This window comes from Callithrix jacchus, chromosome X (genome assembly GCF_049354715.1).
Source record: "Callithrix jacchus isolate 240 chromosome X, calJac240_pri, whole genome shotgun sequence".
NCBI lineage: Eukaryota > Metazoa > Chordata > Mammalia > Primates > Cebidae > Callithrix > Callithrix jacchus.
The window spans coordinates 77,302,585-77,318,807 of NC_133524.1; the positions used below are offsets into that span (position 1 = coordinate 77,302,585).

The following is a 16,223-nucleotide window of genomic DNA, read 5'->3' on the forward strand; positions in this document are numbered from 1 at the left end:
TAAAGTCAACATGGAAGAAAAACTACTAAGGATAGTAAGATAAAAGCATTAGGTAACCTACAAAGGAAACCCTATCAGATGTTAGCAGAGCTGTCAGCAGAAATCTTACAAGCCAGAAGGGATTAAGTCTTATCCTCAACCTCCTCAAACAGAACAACTATCAGATAAGAATTTCGTATCTTGCAAAACTAAGTTTCATAAATGAAGGAGCAATAAATTCACTTTGAGAAAACAAATGCTGAGGGAACTCATCACTACCAAACCAGAACTAAAAAAAAAATGCTAAAAAAATTCTTAATCTTGAAACAATAGCACATTATACTACAAAATAGAACATCTTGAAGGCTTAAAATTCACAGGACCTGTGAAATAACACAATAAGAGAACTAGATAACAATTAACGTGAAGAAGAGAATAGCATCACACATCTCAATATTAACATTGAAGTAAATGGCCTAAATGATCCACAGAATGCCATCATAATAAATAAATAAATTAAAATCCAAATATCTGCTGTCTTCAAGAGACTCAGATATTTGGATTTTATATGAAAGGATTTATATAAACTCAAGGTAAAAGGGTGAAAAAAGGTTTCATGAAAATGGAAACCAAAAGCAAATAGGAGTAGCTACTCTTATATCAGACAAAACAGACTTCAACTCAACAACAATGAAAAAGAAAGAGATAGACACTATAAAATAACAAAAGAATCAATTGAGCAAGAAGATACTGAATTTCTAAATTTATGTGCACCAACAGTGGAGCTCCTAGATTCATGAAACAATTACTACTAGACTGAAGAAATGAAATAGATAGAAAACAATAACAGGGAAATTCAGTACACCACTGACAGCACTATAAAGATGTTTGAGGAAGTCAACAGAAAAACAATATACTTCAATGGCATGCTAGAATAAATGGAATTATCAGATATTTACAGAAAATTCTTCCCAACAAATGAAGAATATACATTCTTCTTATCAGCACATGGAGTATTCTTTGTGATAGACCATAAAAGAGGCCACAAAACAAGTCTTAATAACTTAAAAAAAATAAATGTTTTCTCAGACCACAGCAGAATAAAACTTGAAATCGACTCCAAAAAGAACCTTCAAAACTATACAAATGCATAGAAATTAAATAATCTGATCCTGAATAATAATATCTGGGTTAAAAATAAAATTATGCATTTTGTGAAGGGACGAAGACTGAGCGGTTGTGACCGCATTGCTGACCTCCGACCCCGAGCAGCAGTTGGTTTCTCCATGTAGAACTCGGGAGTAAAAGACTCAGAATCAAATCTTTTCTACTTCCCTCCTCCTGTTTTCCACCTCCTCCTGTTTGTGAGAAACCTTATTATCAAACTCTATGGCCAGCAATGTTACCAACAAGACAGATCCTTGCTCCATGAACTCCCATGTGTTCATACGGAATCTCAACACTCTTGTGGTCAAGAAATCTGATGTGGAGGCAATCTTTTTGAAGTATGGGAAAATTGTGGGCTGCTCTATTCATAAGGGCTTTGCCTTCATTCAGTATGTTAATGAGAGAAATGTCCGGGCTGCTGTAGCAGGAGAGGATGGCAGAATGATTACTGGCCAGGTTTTAGATATTAACCTGGCTGCAGAGCCAAAAGTGAACCAAGGAAAAGCAGGTGTGAAATGATCTTCAGCAGAGATGTACAGCTCCTCTTTTGACTTGAACTATGACTTTCAATGGGGTTACTATGATAGGATGTACAGTTACCCAGCAAGTGTACCTCCTCCTCCTACTGCTTGGGCTGTAGTGCCCTTGAAACATCAGCATGTATCAGGAAACACCTCAAGAAGGGGCAAAAGTGGCTTCAATTCTAAGAGTGGACAGCAGGGATCTTCCAAGTCTGGAAGGTTGAAAGGAGGTGACCTTCAGGCCGTTAAAAAGGAGTTGACCCAGATAAAACAAAAAGTGGATTATCTCCTCGAAAACCTGGAAAATTTTAAAAAGGAACAGAGCAAACAAGCAGTAGAGATGAAGAATGGTGAGTCAGAAGAGGAGCTGAGCAGCAGTTCTGTGAAGAAAGATGAGACTAATGTGAAGATGGAGTCTGAGGGGGGTGCAGATGACTCTGCTGAGGAGGAGGACCTACTGGATGATAACGATAATGAAGATCAAGGGGGTGAACAGGTGAAAACAAAGGGAAAGGAAAGAAAAAGGTGGTGGAAGGGGGCTCAGGGACACATGGAGTGCCTCTAACTCCACTCTATTTGTGACTGTTTCTCACAACTGAAGTTGATCAAGGATGATGAAAAAGAGTCTGAGGAAAGAAAGGATGACAGAGACAGTGCCCAAAGGTGAGGATGACTCTTAAGAACATAGTGGGATTTAGAAATTTTATCCCATTATTTCTTTACCTAGGCTTTTGTCTAAGATCAAATTTTTCACCAGATCCTCTTCCCTAGTATCTTCAGCACATGCTCACTCTTCTCCCCATCCTTGTCCTTCCCATGTTCATTAATTCATATTTCCCTGCATCTAGTCCCATTTTCACTTTCTTTGACACTCCTAGTACTTTTGTTAAGTCTTACCCTACAATTTTTGCTTTTAATTTTGATACCTCTTTATGACTTAATCATCAAAAGGATGTATGGTTTTTATCAACTGTCTCCAAAATAATCTCTTATTATGCAAGGAATACAATTCTTTTCATTGATACATAAGTTCAGTAGTTGCTTCCCTAACTGCAAAGCCTATCTCATTGAGTAGCTCCTGAAAGCAGCTTTGAGTTAGAAGTTTGTGTGTTACACCCCAACATTAGTGTGCTGTGTGGGGCAGTTCAACACAAATGTAACAATGTATTTTTATGAATGAGAGTTGGCATGTCACATGCATCCTCTAGAAAAATAATTAGTGTTAGAGTCTTAATACTTTTTTTCTAAAATTGATACTGTGGGTTGTTTTTGTGAACAGCCTGATGTTTTGGACCTTTTTCCCTCAAACTAAACAAGTCCTTACTAAACCAGGAATTTGGAGAAAAGAAAACAATAAAATTATGATTAAAATTAAAAATATTTTTGAATTGAATAATAATGACACAAGTTATCAAACCTCTGGTATACAGCAAAATAAGTACTAAGAAAGAAGTTTTTAGCACTAAATGCCTATATCAAAAAGTCTGAAAGAGCACAAATTGAAATCTAATGTCATACTTTGAGGAACCACAGAAACAAAAACAAACTAAGCTTAACTAGAAGAAGGGAAGAAATAAAGATCAGAACAGAACTAAATAAAATTCAAACAAAAATTATAAAAGATCAATGAAACAAAAATATGGTTCTTTGAAAAAACTGGTAGACCATTAGCTATATTAGTCAAGAAGAGAGAAGATGCAGATAAGCTCAATAGAAATAAAACTGAAGACATTACAACTGACACCACAGAAAGACAAAAGATCATTCAAGACTATTATGAACACCTTTATGCACACAAACTAGTAAACCTATCACATATACATTATGGAATACTATGCAGCCATAAAAAGAATGAGTTCATGTCCTCTGCAGGGACATGGATGAAGCTGGAAGACATCATTCTCAGCACACTAACACATGAACAGAAAAACAAACACTGCATGTTCTCATGCATAAGTGCATGTTGAACAACGAGAACACATGGACACAGAGGGGAGAACATTACACACCAGGGCCTGTTGGGTGGTGGTGGTGGGGCAAATTGAGGGAGAGCATTAGGACAAATACCTAATGGATGCCAAACTTAAAACCTAGATGATGGGTTGATAGGTGCAGTAAACCACCAGGACACATGTATACCTATGTAAGAAACCTGCATGTTCTGCACATATATCCCAGAACCTAAAGTAAAATAAAAAAATAAAAATGGATAAACTCCTGTATTAAATTAGGAAGAAATAGAAACCTTGAATAGACTAATAACACACACTGAGATCAAATCAGTTATTTAAAAATTGCCCACAACCATAAGGCTCAGAACTGCATAGATTGGCAGTAGAATTCCACCAGACATTTAAAGAAGAATTGGCAGCAAACCTCCTGAAACTATTCCTAAAGATTGAGAAAGATGGAATCCTTCCTAAATTATTTTATGAAGGTAGTATCACTTTGATACCCAAAGCAGAGGAGGACACAACAAAAAAGAAAACTACGGACCACTTTTCCTGATGAATATAGGTGAAAAAGTCCTAAACAAAACACTAGCCAATAAAATTCAACAGCACATCAAAAAGATAATTTATTATGATCAAGTGGATTTTATCCTAAGGATGTAGGGATGGTTTAACATGTTCAAGTAATAAATGTGATACAAACATCTGTAAGGAGTATGGGGAAACTCTGCTCTCAGCTGAGAGCATGTCTTGTATTTTAACATGAGACTTGAATTATGAAACCAAAACTGGCCAGGTCAGGTGGACCACTTGAGGTCAGGAGATAGAGACCAGCCTGACCAACATGGAGAAACCCCGCCTCTACTAAAAACATAAAAAATTAGCCAGATACAAACATCTAAACAGCAGTAAAACCAAAAACCATATGACCATCTCAATAGATTCAGAAAAGCATTCAACAAAACCCAACACTCCTTTATAATAAGATCTCTCAAGTAACTAGGATAGAAGAGACCTAGGTCAAAGTAATAAAAGCCATATATGACAAACCCACAGACAACCACTACATTTGGCCTTTTCACATTCTGAGAACAACACACACACACACACACAGTGCATTACACAACTGCAGTTGGCAATTTCAGCCTAGTAAGAGGGAAAAAAAAGAAAAAAAGTACTCATACTTAATACAAACAATAATTTTAAAAAAGAAAAAGGAAAAAAGAAATCACAGAAGACACCAACATAAAAATACAGCCCATATTTATAGATCAGAAGAATGAATATTGTGAAATTGATCATACTGCCCCAAAAAATCTCCAGATTCAATTCTATTGCCATCAAAATACCAAGATCATTTTTCACAGAATTAGAAAAAAATTTAAAATTTGTATGGAACCAAAACAGAACCCAGATGGCCAAAGTGATGTTAAGCAAAAAGAACAAATCTGGAGGAATCACATTACTGACTTTAAAGTATGCAACATTGCTATAGTTACCAACCCAACATGGAACTGGTAAAAAAGTAGTCACGTAGAGCAATAGAACAGACTAGAGAACCCAGAAATAAAGCTGAATATGTACAGCTAACTGATCTTTGACTAAGCAAACAAAAACTTAAATTAGGGAATGGACACCCTATTTAATAAATGGTGCTGAGAAAACTGGCAAGCCACATATAAAAGAATGAAATGTAATGCCTATCTCTCACCATATAAAAACATAACTCAGAGGAATTCAAGATGGCGCTGTGACAACAACCCAGGATTTAAGCTCTCGGTTAATCCGCGGAGAGGTGAGTCAAAGCTGCATTTTCAGACTGATCTTTGTTGCCCACAAAATGGGGAAATTCCCAAGTATAAAGGAGACGAGGGACACCAGGCAGACGCTCTGCCTAGAGAAGCTGGCAGCCGGGGTGGCGGCAGCCGGCCCTACCCAGCGATCCCCACAGGGCGCGCTTGTCCGGGTGCCCTGTTGAAATGGCAACCTGAGACTTGAGGGGGCTGAACTCGAGACTGAAAGGGACTTGGGCAGTGGGCCAGCCCAGGGGATTGCAGGGACACAGCATGTGGGATAGCGCAGTGGCACAGACAAAACAGCGATTCCAAATGCTCACCGTGGAGACCATCCCTGAGGCGCTCCGTGGGGGAGGGGTGTCCACCATTACCGAGGCAACCCGCCCCTACTGATATACATGCCCACTGCTGATGCAGCCTGCCATTGCCGAGGCAACCCGCTACAACAGAGAGACTCCACTGCAGGGCATAGCCCATGATGGAGAATGCAGCAGAAGAGCAACAGCCTGCAGCAACAGGGTGAGCCTCACAACAGCAGGGCGGAGCCTCGGCAGTCAAATAGTGATTAGACTGCCTCCTAGCTGGGCAGAACACCTCAACAGGTATCCAAAAACAAAGGCCCAACCCCCCAAGACAGAGCATTTGAGAAAAAAAGGGGTTTTTTAATGAGCTCTGTTGCAGCAGCATTAAACATAGCAGCCTAACAGCCCTGAATGAACAACAGAGCTCACAGCTCAGCACTTGAGCTCCTATAAAGTACAGACTGTCTCCTCAAGCAGCTCCCTGACCCCTCTATATCCAAAAGACTGACATTTGGCAGGCATCATCCTGGGACAAAGATAGCAGAAAAAGAAACTGGTAGCATCCCTCACTTTTCCACAGCTGCTATAGGTGTACCCCAGACAAGCAGGGCCTGGAGTGGACCTCAGCAGTCGTACAGCGAAGGGGCTAGACTGGTAGAAGAAAAACCAAGTAACAGAAATACTTCATCACCAACAATCTGGGTGTCCACTAAGAGACCCAATCAAAAAGTCAGCAACTACACAGACGACAAGTGGATAAATCCACAAAGATGGAAAGAAACCAGAACAAAAAGGAGGAAAACACCCGAAACCAGAACACCTCGCCTCCTAGAAAGGACCAAAACTCCTCACCAGCAAGGGAACAAAGCTGGACGGAGAATGACTGTGATGAAAAACACAGTATGAGAACTTTGCGAAGCATACACAAGTTTCAATAGCCGAATTGCCCAAGCAGAAGAAAGAATATCTGAAGTCGAAGATCAACTTAATGAAATAAAACGAGAAACTAAGATCAGCGAAAAAAGTGCAAAAATGAATGAACAAAGTCTCCAAGAAATGTGGGACTATGTGAAAAGACCTAACCTACGTTTGATAGGTGTACCAGAAGGGGACGAAGAGAATGAATCCAAGCTGGAAAATACTCTTCAGGACATCATCCAGGAAAATTTCCCCCACCAAGCAAGACAGGTCAACACTCAAATGCAGGAAATACAGAGAACACCACGAAGATATTCCACAAGAAGAGCAACCAAAGGCACATAATAGTCAGATTCAACAAGGTTGAAATGAAGGAGAAAATACTAAGGGCAGCCAGAGAGAAAGGTCGGGCTACCCACAAAGGGAAGCCCATCAGACTCACAGCAGATCTCTCGGCAGAAACACTACAAGCCAGAAGAGAGTGGGGGCCAATATTTAACATTCTTAAAGAAAAGAACTTTCAACCCAGAATTTCATATCCAGCCAAACTGAACTTCAGAAGTGAAGGAAAAATAAAATCCTTTGCGAACAAGCAAGTACTCAGAGATTTTGTCACCACCAGGCCTGCTTTACAAAAGCTCCTGAAAGAGGCACTACACATAGAAAGGAACAACCAGTACCAGCCATTCCAATATCACACTAAATGCTAAAGAACATCAACATAATGAAGAATCTACAACAACTAACGGGCAAAACAGCCACTTAGCATCAAAATGGCAGTATCAAATTCACACATAACAATATTAACCCTAAATGTAAATGGACTAAATGCACCAATCAAAAGACACAGACTGGCAAATTGGATAAAAATCCAAAACCCATCAGTGTGCTGTATCCAGGAAACCCATCTCACATGCAAGGATACACAAAGGCTCAAAATAAAGGGATGGAGGAAGATTTACCAAGCAAATGGAGAGCAAAAGAAAGCAGGAGTTGCAATTCTCATCTCTGATAAAATAGACTTTAAAGCAACAAAGATCAAAAGAGACAAAGAAGGCCATTACATAATGGTAAAAGGATCGATACAACAAGAAGAGCTAACGATCCTAAACATATATGGACCCAATACAGGAGCACACAGATACATAAGGCAAGTTTTCTATGACTTCCAAAGAGACTTAGACTCCCACACAATAATAGTGGGAGACTTTAACACTCTACTGTCAATATTAGACAGATCAACCAGACAGAAAATCAACAAAGATATCCAGGGCTTGATCTCAGACCTGGAGCAAGCAAACCTGATAGACATTTACAGAACCCTCCACCCCAAATACACAGAACATACATCCTTCTCAGCACCACATCACACCTACTCTAAAATTGACCACATAATTGGAAGTAAAGCACTGCTCAGCAAATTCAAAACAACTGAAATCATAACAAACAGCCTCTCAGACCATAGTGCAATCAAGTTAGAACTCAGAATTCAGAAACCAACCCAGAACCGCACATCTTCATGGAAACCAGACAACTGGCTCTTGAAAGTTGACTGGGTAAACAATGAAATGAAGTCAGAAATAAAGAAGTTCTTCGAAACCAATGAGAACGAAGACACAACGTGTCAGAATCTCTGGGACACATTTAAAGCAGTCTCTAGAGGAAAGTATATAGCAATAAGTGCCCATATGAGGAGAATGGAGAGATCCAAAATTGACACCCTATCATCAAAATTGAAAGTGCTAGAGGACCAAGATCAAGAAAACTCAAAACCCAGCAGAAGACAAGAAATAACTAAGATCAGAGCTGAACTGAAAGAGACTGAGACGCGAAAAACCCTTCAAAAAATCAATAAATCCAAGAGCTGGTTTTTTGAAAAGATCAACACAATAGACAGACCACTAGCCAGATTGATTAAAAATAAAAGAGAGAACAACCAAATAGATGCAATAAAAAATGATAAAGGGGAAATCACCACAGACTCCACAGAAATTCAGACCATCATCAGAGAATATTACAAACAACTCTATGCGCATATACTAGTAAACCTGGAAGAAATGGATAAATTCCTGGACTCCTGTGTCCTCCCAAGCCTAAAACAGGAGGAAGCTGAAACTATGAATAGACCAATAACAAGGTCAGAAGTCGAGGCAGCAATTAAGAGCATACCATACAAAAAAAGCCCAGGTCCAGACGGGTTCACAGCCGAATTCTACCAGACACACAAAGAGGAGCTGGTACCATTCCTTATAAAACTATTCCAAATAATCCAAAAAGAGGGAAACCTTCCCAAATCATTTTACGAGACCAACATCATCCTGATACCAAAACCCGGCAGAGACCCAACAAGAAAAGAAAACTTCAGGCCAATATCCATGATGAACATAGATGCAAAAATCTTCAATAAAATATTGGCAAGCCGATTGCAACAGCAAATCAAAAAACTTATTCATCACGATCAAGTAGGATTCATCCTGGGGATGCAAGGCTGGTTCAACATACGCAAGTCTATCAACGTAATTCACCACATAAACAGAACCAAAAACAAAAACCACATGATTATCTCAATTGATGCAGAGAAGGCATTTGACAAAATTCAACAGCCCTTTATGCTAAAAACCCTCAATAAACTCAGTATTGATGGAACGTATCTCAAAGTAATAAAAGCTATTTATGACAAACCAACAGCCAATATCATACTGAATGGGCAAAAACGGGAAGCATTCCCTTTGAAATCCAGCACTAGACAAGGATGCCCTCTCTCACCACTCCTATTCAATATAGTACTGGAAGTTCTAGCCAGAGCAATCAGGCAAGAAAAAGAAATAAAGGGTATTCAAATAGGAAAGGTGGAAGCCAAATTGTCTCTATTTGCAGACGACATGATAGTATACCTAGAAGACCCCATCGCCTCAGCCCAAAAACTCCTGAAACTGATAAGCAACTTCAGCAAAGTCTCAGGATATAAAATCAATGTGCAAAAATCACAAGCATTCGTCTACATCAATAACAGACTTAAAGAAAGGCAAATCAAGAACGAACTACCATTCACAATTGCTACAAAGAGAATAAAGTACCTTGGAATACAACTTACAAGGAATGTAAGGGACCTCTTCAAGGAGAACTACAAACCACTGCTCAGCGAAATCAGAGAGGACACAAACAGATGGAGAAATATTCCATGTTCATAGTTAGGAAGGATTAATATCGTGAAAATGGCTATACTGCCCAAAGTAATTTACAGAATCAACGCTATCCCCATCAAGCTACCATTGACTTTCTTCACAGAACTGGAAAAAACCACCATGAACTTCATATGGAACCAAAAGAGAGCCTGCATAGCCAAGTCAATTCTAAGCAAAAAGAACACAGCGGGGGGCATCACACTACTGGATTTCAAACTATACTACAAGGCTACAGTAATCAAAACAGCATGGTATTGGTTCCAAAACAGAGATATAGACCAATGGAACAAAACAGAGGCACCGGAGGCAACACAACATATCTACAACTATACAATCTTTGATAAACCTGACAAAAACAAGCAATGGGGAACGGATTCCCTATTTAACAAATGGTGTTGGGAAAACTGGCTAGCCATGTGCAGAAAGCAGAAAGTGGACCCCTTCCTGACACCTTACACCAAAATTAACTCCAGATGGATTAAAGACTTAAACATAAGACCTGGCACGATAAAAATCCTAGAAGGAAATCTAGGCAAAACTATCCAGGACATAGGAGTAGGCAAGGACTTCATGAACAAAACACCAAAAGCATTGGCAACAAGAGCCAAAATAGACAAATGGGACCTAATCAAACTCCACAGCTTCTGCACAGCAAAGGAAACAGTCACTAGAGTGGATCGGCAACCAACAGAATGGGAAAAAAATCTTTGCAGTTTACCCATCTGACAAAGGGCTGATATCCAGAATTTACAAAGAACTCAAACAGATTTACAGGAAAAAAACAAACAAGCCCATTCAAAATTGGGCAAAGGATATGAACGGACACTTTACGAAAGAAGACATATATGAGACCAACAATCATATGAAAAAATGCTCATCGTCACTGGTCATCAGAGAGATGCAAATCAAAACCACATTGAGATACCATCTCACGCCAGTTAGAATGGCGATCATTAAAAAATCTGTAGACAACAGATGCTGGAGAGGATGTGGAGAAAAAGGAACACTTTTACACTGTCGGTGGGAGTGTAAATTAGTCCAACCATTGTGGAAGACAGTGTGGCGATTCCTCAAGGCCTTAGAAATAGAAATTCCATTTGACTCAGCAATTCCATTACTGGGTATATACCCAAAGGACTATAAATCGTTCTACTATAAGAACACATGCGCACGAATGTTTATTGCAGCGCTGTTTACAATAGCAAAGACCTGGAATCAACCCAAATGCCCATTGATGATAGACTGGATTGGGAAAATGTGGCACATATACACCATGGAATATTATGCAGCAATCAGAAATGATGAGTTCGTGTCGTTTGTAGGGATATGGATGAATCTGGAGAACATCATTCTCAGCAAACTGACACAAGAACAGGAAATGAAACACTGCATATTCTCACTCATAGGCGGGTGATGAAAAATGAGAACACATGGACACAGAGAGGGGAGTACTAAACACTGTGGTCTATTGGGGGGAAAAGGCGAGGGCCAGTGGGAGGGGAAGGTGGGGAGGGATAGCCTGGGGAGAAACGCCAAATGTTGGTGAAGGGGTGAAAGCGAACAGAACACATTGCCATGTGTGTACCTATGCAACTGTATTGCATGCTCTGCACATGTACCCCAAAACCTAAAATGCAATAAAAAAATAAGAAAAAAAAATAACTCAAGATGAATCAGAGCCTTAAATATAAGACATGAAACTATAAAAATTCTAGAAATTAATATTGAAAAAAATCTTCTAGACATCAGCCTAGGCAAGGAATTCATAACTTAGAATTTTATATTGAATTTTAGACTCTAAAAGCAAATGCAACAAAAACAAAAATAAATGAATAAGACCTAATTAATGTAAAAAGCTTCTTTCTGGACAGTAGAAATAATCAACAGTGTAATCACAACCTGGAGAATGGAAGAAAAATTTTTTAAACTATGCATCTGACAAAGGTAGTATCCAGAATCTGCAAATATTCAAACAAATCACCAAGATTAAAACCAAGTAATCCCATTTAAAAATTAGTCAAAGGACATAAACAGACATTTCTCAAAAGAAGGTATACAAATGTCCAACAAACATATAAAGAGTTTAACATGACTAATCATCAGAGAAATGAAAATTAAAACCACAATGAGAACAGATACCACCTTATTCCTGCAAGAATTACCATTATTGAAAAGTCAAAAAAAATAGATTTTGGTGTGGATGTGGGGAAAATGGAATGCTTATACACTGCTTGTGGGAATGTATATTAGTACAGCCTGTATGGAAAACAGTATGGAGATTCCTTAAAGAGCTAAAATATATCTACCAGTCGATCCAGATCCCATTTCTACTGGGAATCCACCCCAAAGAAAATAAATCATTATGTGCAAAAGACACAGGCACATGTATGTTTATAGCAGTACAATTTACAATTGCAAAGATGTTGAAACAACTTTTATGTCCATAAAGTAATGAGTGAAAAAGAAAATGTTTTATATATGCACCAAAGAATACTACTCACCCATGAAAGGAATAAAATAATGTCCTTTGTTGCAACTTGGATGGAGCTAAAGGCAATTATTCTAAGTGAAGTAACACAGAGTAGAAAATCAAAAATGGTATGTTCTCAGTTATAAGTGGGAGGTAAGCTATGAGCATTCAGATGCATACAGAGTGATATAATGAATTTTAGAGACCCAGAAAGGGGAAAGTTGGAAAGGGGATTAGGGGCAAAAAACTGCACACTAGATACAACTTACACTACTTGGGTAAAATATATACTACAGTCTCAGAATTCACCACTGTGTAATTCATCCATGTAACAAAAAGCCACTTACACCCCAAAAGCTATTGAAATAAAAAACAGAAAAAATAAAAAAAACTGTAAAAAAGGAAAAAAAGCCTATATGGCAGATTACTCTTGCTGATTTCAAGCAACTATTTAGGCAAAGTATAACACAATTAACACTTATTTTACAAATAAATTTTTTCTATGGTATGTCTTTGGTGAAAACAGGGTCCAGAGAGAGAAAATTATGATTCAAAATACACAACAGTACACCTTTTATTAGATTTTTTCTTGCCTATTTTTTTCATTTTTGTTAATTTCTACAGTTTAGACTAAATTCTAAAATTTTCCTAAGTCTCCAAAATAATATTTTCAATTTTTTCCTTCTTTCTTTTATTTCCCCCATTTGTTTCAGATTTAAAATCACAAAAAAATGAAATTCTGCTTTCTTTTATTTGTGTTTTTTTTTTCTTTTTAAAAAATTATACTTTAAGTTCTAGGGTACATGCACAGATTGTGCAAAATTGTTACATATGTATGCACATGCCATGGTGGTTTGCTGCATCTATCCCCTGGTCATCTACATTAGGTATTTCTCCTAATGTTATCCCCTGCTCTCCCTCCCCTTGCCCCACTCCCACCCCACAACAGGCCCCAGTGTGTGATGTTCCCCTCCCTGTGTCCATGTGTTCTCATTGTTCAACATCCACTTATGAGTGAGAACATATGGTGTCTGGTTTTCTGTTCTTGTGTTAGTTTACTGAGAATGATTGTTTCCAGCTTCATCCATGTCACTGCAAAGGACATGAACTCTTCCTTTTTTATGGCTGCATAGTATTTCATGGTGTAAATGTGCCACGTTTTCTTTATGCAGTCTATCATTGATGGGCATTTGGGTTGGTTCCAAGTGTTTGCTATTGTAAACAGTGCTGCAGTGAATGTACATGTGCATGTGTCTTTAACGTTCTGTGAACTGAAACTAAACAACTTAAACTTCAAAAGAAAATAACAGCAAACTATTAACATACACAAACCACCTTCCTACCTTTCTACTAATGTATAAACTTCAAAGCAATATGGTCTATATTGATTTTTCAAGATTGCTCAAGATATTGTTCAAACAAGATATTTGTTCTTTGTTTTTCTCTTTCTTCCCCTATTCTCTCTTCATAGGACATGAGACTTCAAAAATTGTGAAAAATGAGCTTTCTTAATAATGTATTAATCTGATGTTTCAAAATTATTAATTTGTATATGCTAAAATTTTATTGCATTCCTGGGATAAATTCCACATGAGATGGTGAAATATTATTTTAATGTGCTGTTAAATTTGGTTTGCTCATTTTTTTTTTTTGAGTTTTTAAAGCTATGTTTATCAGGGTTATTAGCCTGTAGTGTTTCCTTTTTTTCATTTTCTTTTCTTTTCTTTTTTTCTTTTTTTTTTTTTTTTCTTGTAGTGTCTGTGTCTGGCTTTGGTATCTGGGTCATGCTAGCCTTGTAAAATGAGTTTGAAAGTACTTTCTTTTTTTATTTTTTAGAACAGTTAAATAAGAATTGGCATCAGTTATTCAATGTTTGGTCAAAATTAATAGAGGTATCTGCAGGTTTTAGGTTTTTCTTTCATGAGAAATATATTATTAATGTGTCAATTTATTTATCAATTATTGTTATTTTCACAATTTCTATTTCTTTGTGATTCATTCTTCTTAGGTTATGTTTTCTAGGAATATGTCTATTTCTTCTAAGTTATCTAGTTTGTAAGTATATAACTTTTAATAATTTTGCATTATTCATTGTATTTCTGTCATAGCAATCATAATATATCTTATTTTATTGCTGATTTTACTTGAGCATTTTCTATTGGTTTCTTAGTGTAGCTAAAATCTCGACAATTTTGTTTAAATTTTCTAAAACAACTCAGTTTTGTTGATTTCTTTCTATTCTTTTTGTAGTGTCTATTTTACTTATTTCCATTTCAATCTTTATTAGATGTTTACTTCTGCTAAGTTTGGGCTTAGGTTGTTCTTTGTTATCTAATTTATTGAGATATAACATTAGGTTGTTCATTTTATATCTTTTTGTTGTTTTTTTTTGCAATAGATGGTAACTGCTATAAACTTCCATCTTAGAATTGCATTTGTTGCATCCCACATCTTGATATGTTATGTTTTATTTGGTTTCCTCCAGATACTTTTACTTTTTTTATTTTACATTCAGAAGGTATATGTATGTTTGTTACCTGGATATATTGTGTAATGGTGAGGTTTGGGATATGAATGATTTTGTTACTTAAGTACTGAGCATAGTATCCACCAGTTTGTTTTTCAGCCATTGCTGAAAAACGTTGGGAACGGTCCTGCCAGGAAAGCTTCACTAAGTATTGGCCTAATGGGAAATCTCTGCAGTGCCGCAGCCCCAGAGTTCTACTAGGCAATGCTCTGGTGAAGGCTCTCAGCAGTGACTCCAATCCCACAGATCTACTGGTTATTTTCTAAATGGGGACTTCCTTTAGCATGCCCACCCCTGAAATAGTTCCCTTCCTGGGCCCCAAGACTGTCTATGGCATCCTGTAAAATCTAAGTAGAGTTAATCATGCCTCTGCAGGTCATGCATTCTGTACACCTGCAGAATTAGGACTACAAGAACACTGCCAAGGGCCCTACTTTGTACCCTAGGAAAGTGGTGGCCTGAGGCCCCTGTATGCCTCCTTGAACTACAGCTGGGGAAGTTCAAGAGCATTATGCCACAATATGGGAAAACATAGATGAGACAATGTTGGGCAACAAGCCCTGATGTTTTATGAGCACCTGAATTTTGGAGGGTACACATTCAAATTATTTTATTTGCTCCTGGACCCCAAATTTGTGTCCTTCTCACATGCAAAATAAATTATTCCACCCCAGTAGCCCCAGAAATATTAACTATTAGTTAATAGTTATTAGTGACTATTTAATTTCTATTTTATAAAAATTATTTTGGCTGTTATGTAAATAATAGATTGGCATAGGGCCATGAGCAAAGACAGGAAGAACAATTAGGAGACTGTTAATCAAATTAGAAAGAGGATAGAGCCAGTTATGAGATATCCAAGTTGATAGCATATCTGCATTTATAATTTTGGACATTGTTGTCCTTTCTATTCACTACCTACTTATAACAAAAAAATACATAAAATGTGGAAAAAATGAAAAAGAAGAAAGCAAAACAAAATCACTCACAATCTGCTATTTTAGCCTCTTCCAGCCCTTTTCTCTCTTCTTATTCCCTTACACACACACACGCACACACACACACACACACACAATCAGTCCTGTATTTGAAATGTGCTTAGCTCCAGTGTTTCCTTTGTGTAGGGTGGAAGATGCTTTTAACCAGTGTTTGATATATATAATGATATACGAATAAATAAATGTAGTAAGTCTAGTAGGAACATCACCTTGCTATAAATTGACTAAACATGAATGCTCATTTTTGTTAGCAATCGCTTTTGAGGTTTTTTTCCTCCAGTGAGTTGATCATGAAATTAATCTCTTGTAATCATTGATATGTGACTAATGGCTAAAATAAGAACACACATATATAAAAATGCATGATTCAGAAATTTAGAGTTTATGATAAGTTCTAAAATTTTAGAA

General features: G+C 37.5%; 1 pseudogene; it reads left to right on the plus strand.

The window, feature by feature from the left end:
* The first annotated feature begins 1,086 nt into the window (after window positions 1-1,086).
* On the plus strand, window positions 1,087-2,654 carry LOC100399562 (heterogeneous nuclear ribonucleoproteins C1/C2 pseudogene; annotated as a pseudogene).
* The last annotated feature ends 13,569 nt before the right edge of the window (window positions 2,655-16,223 follow it).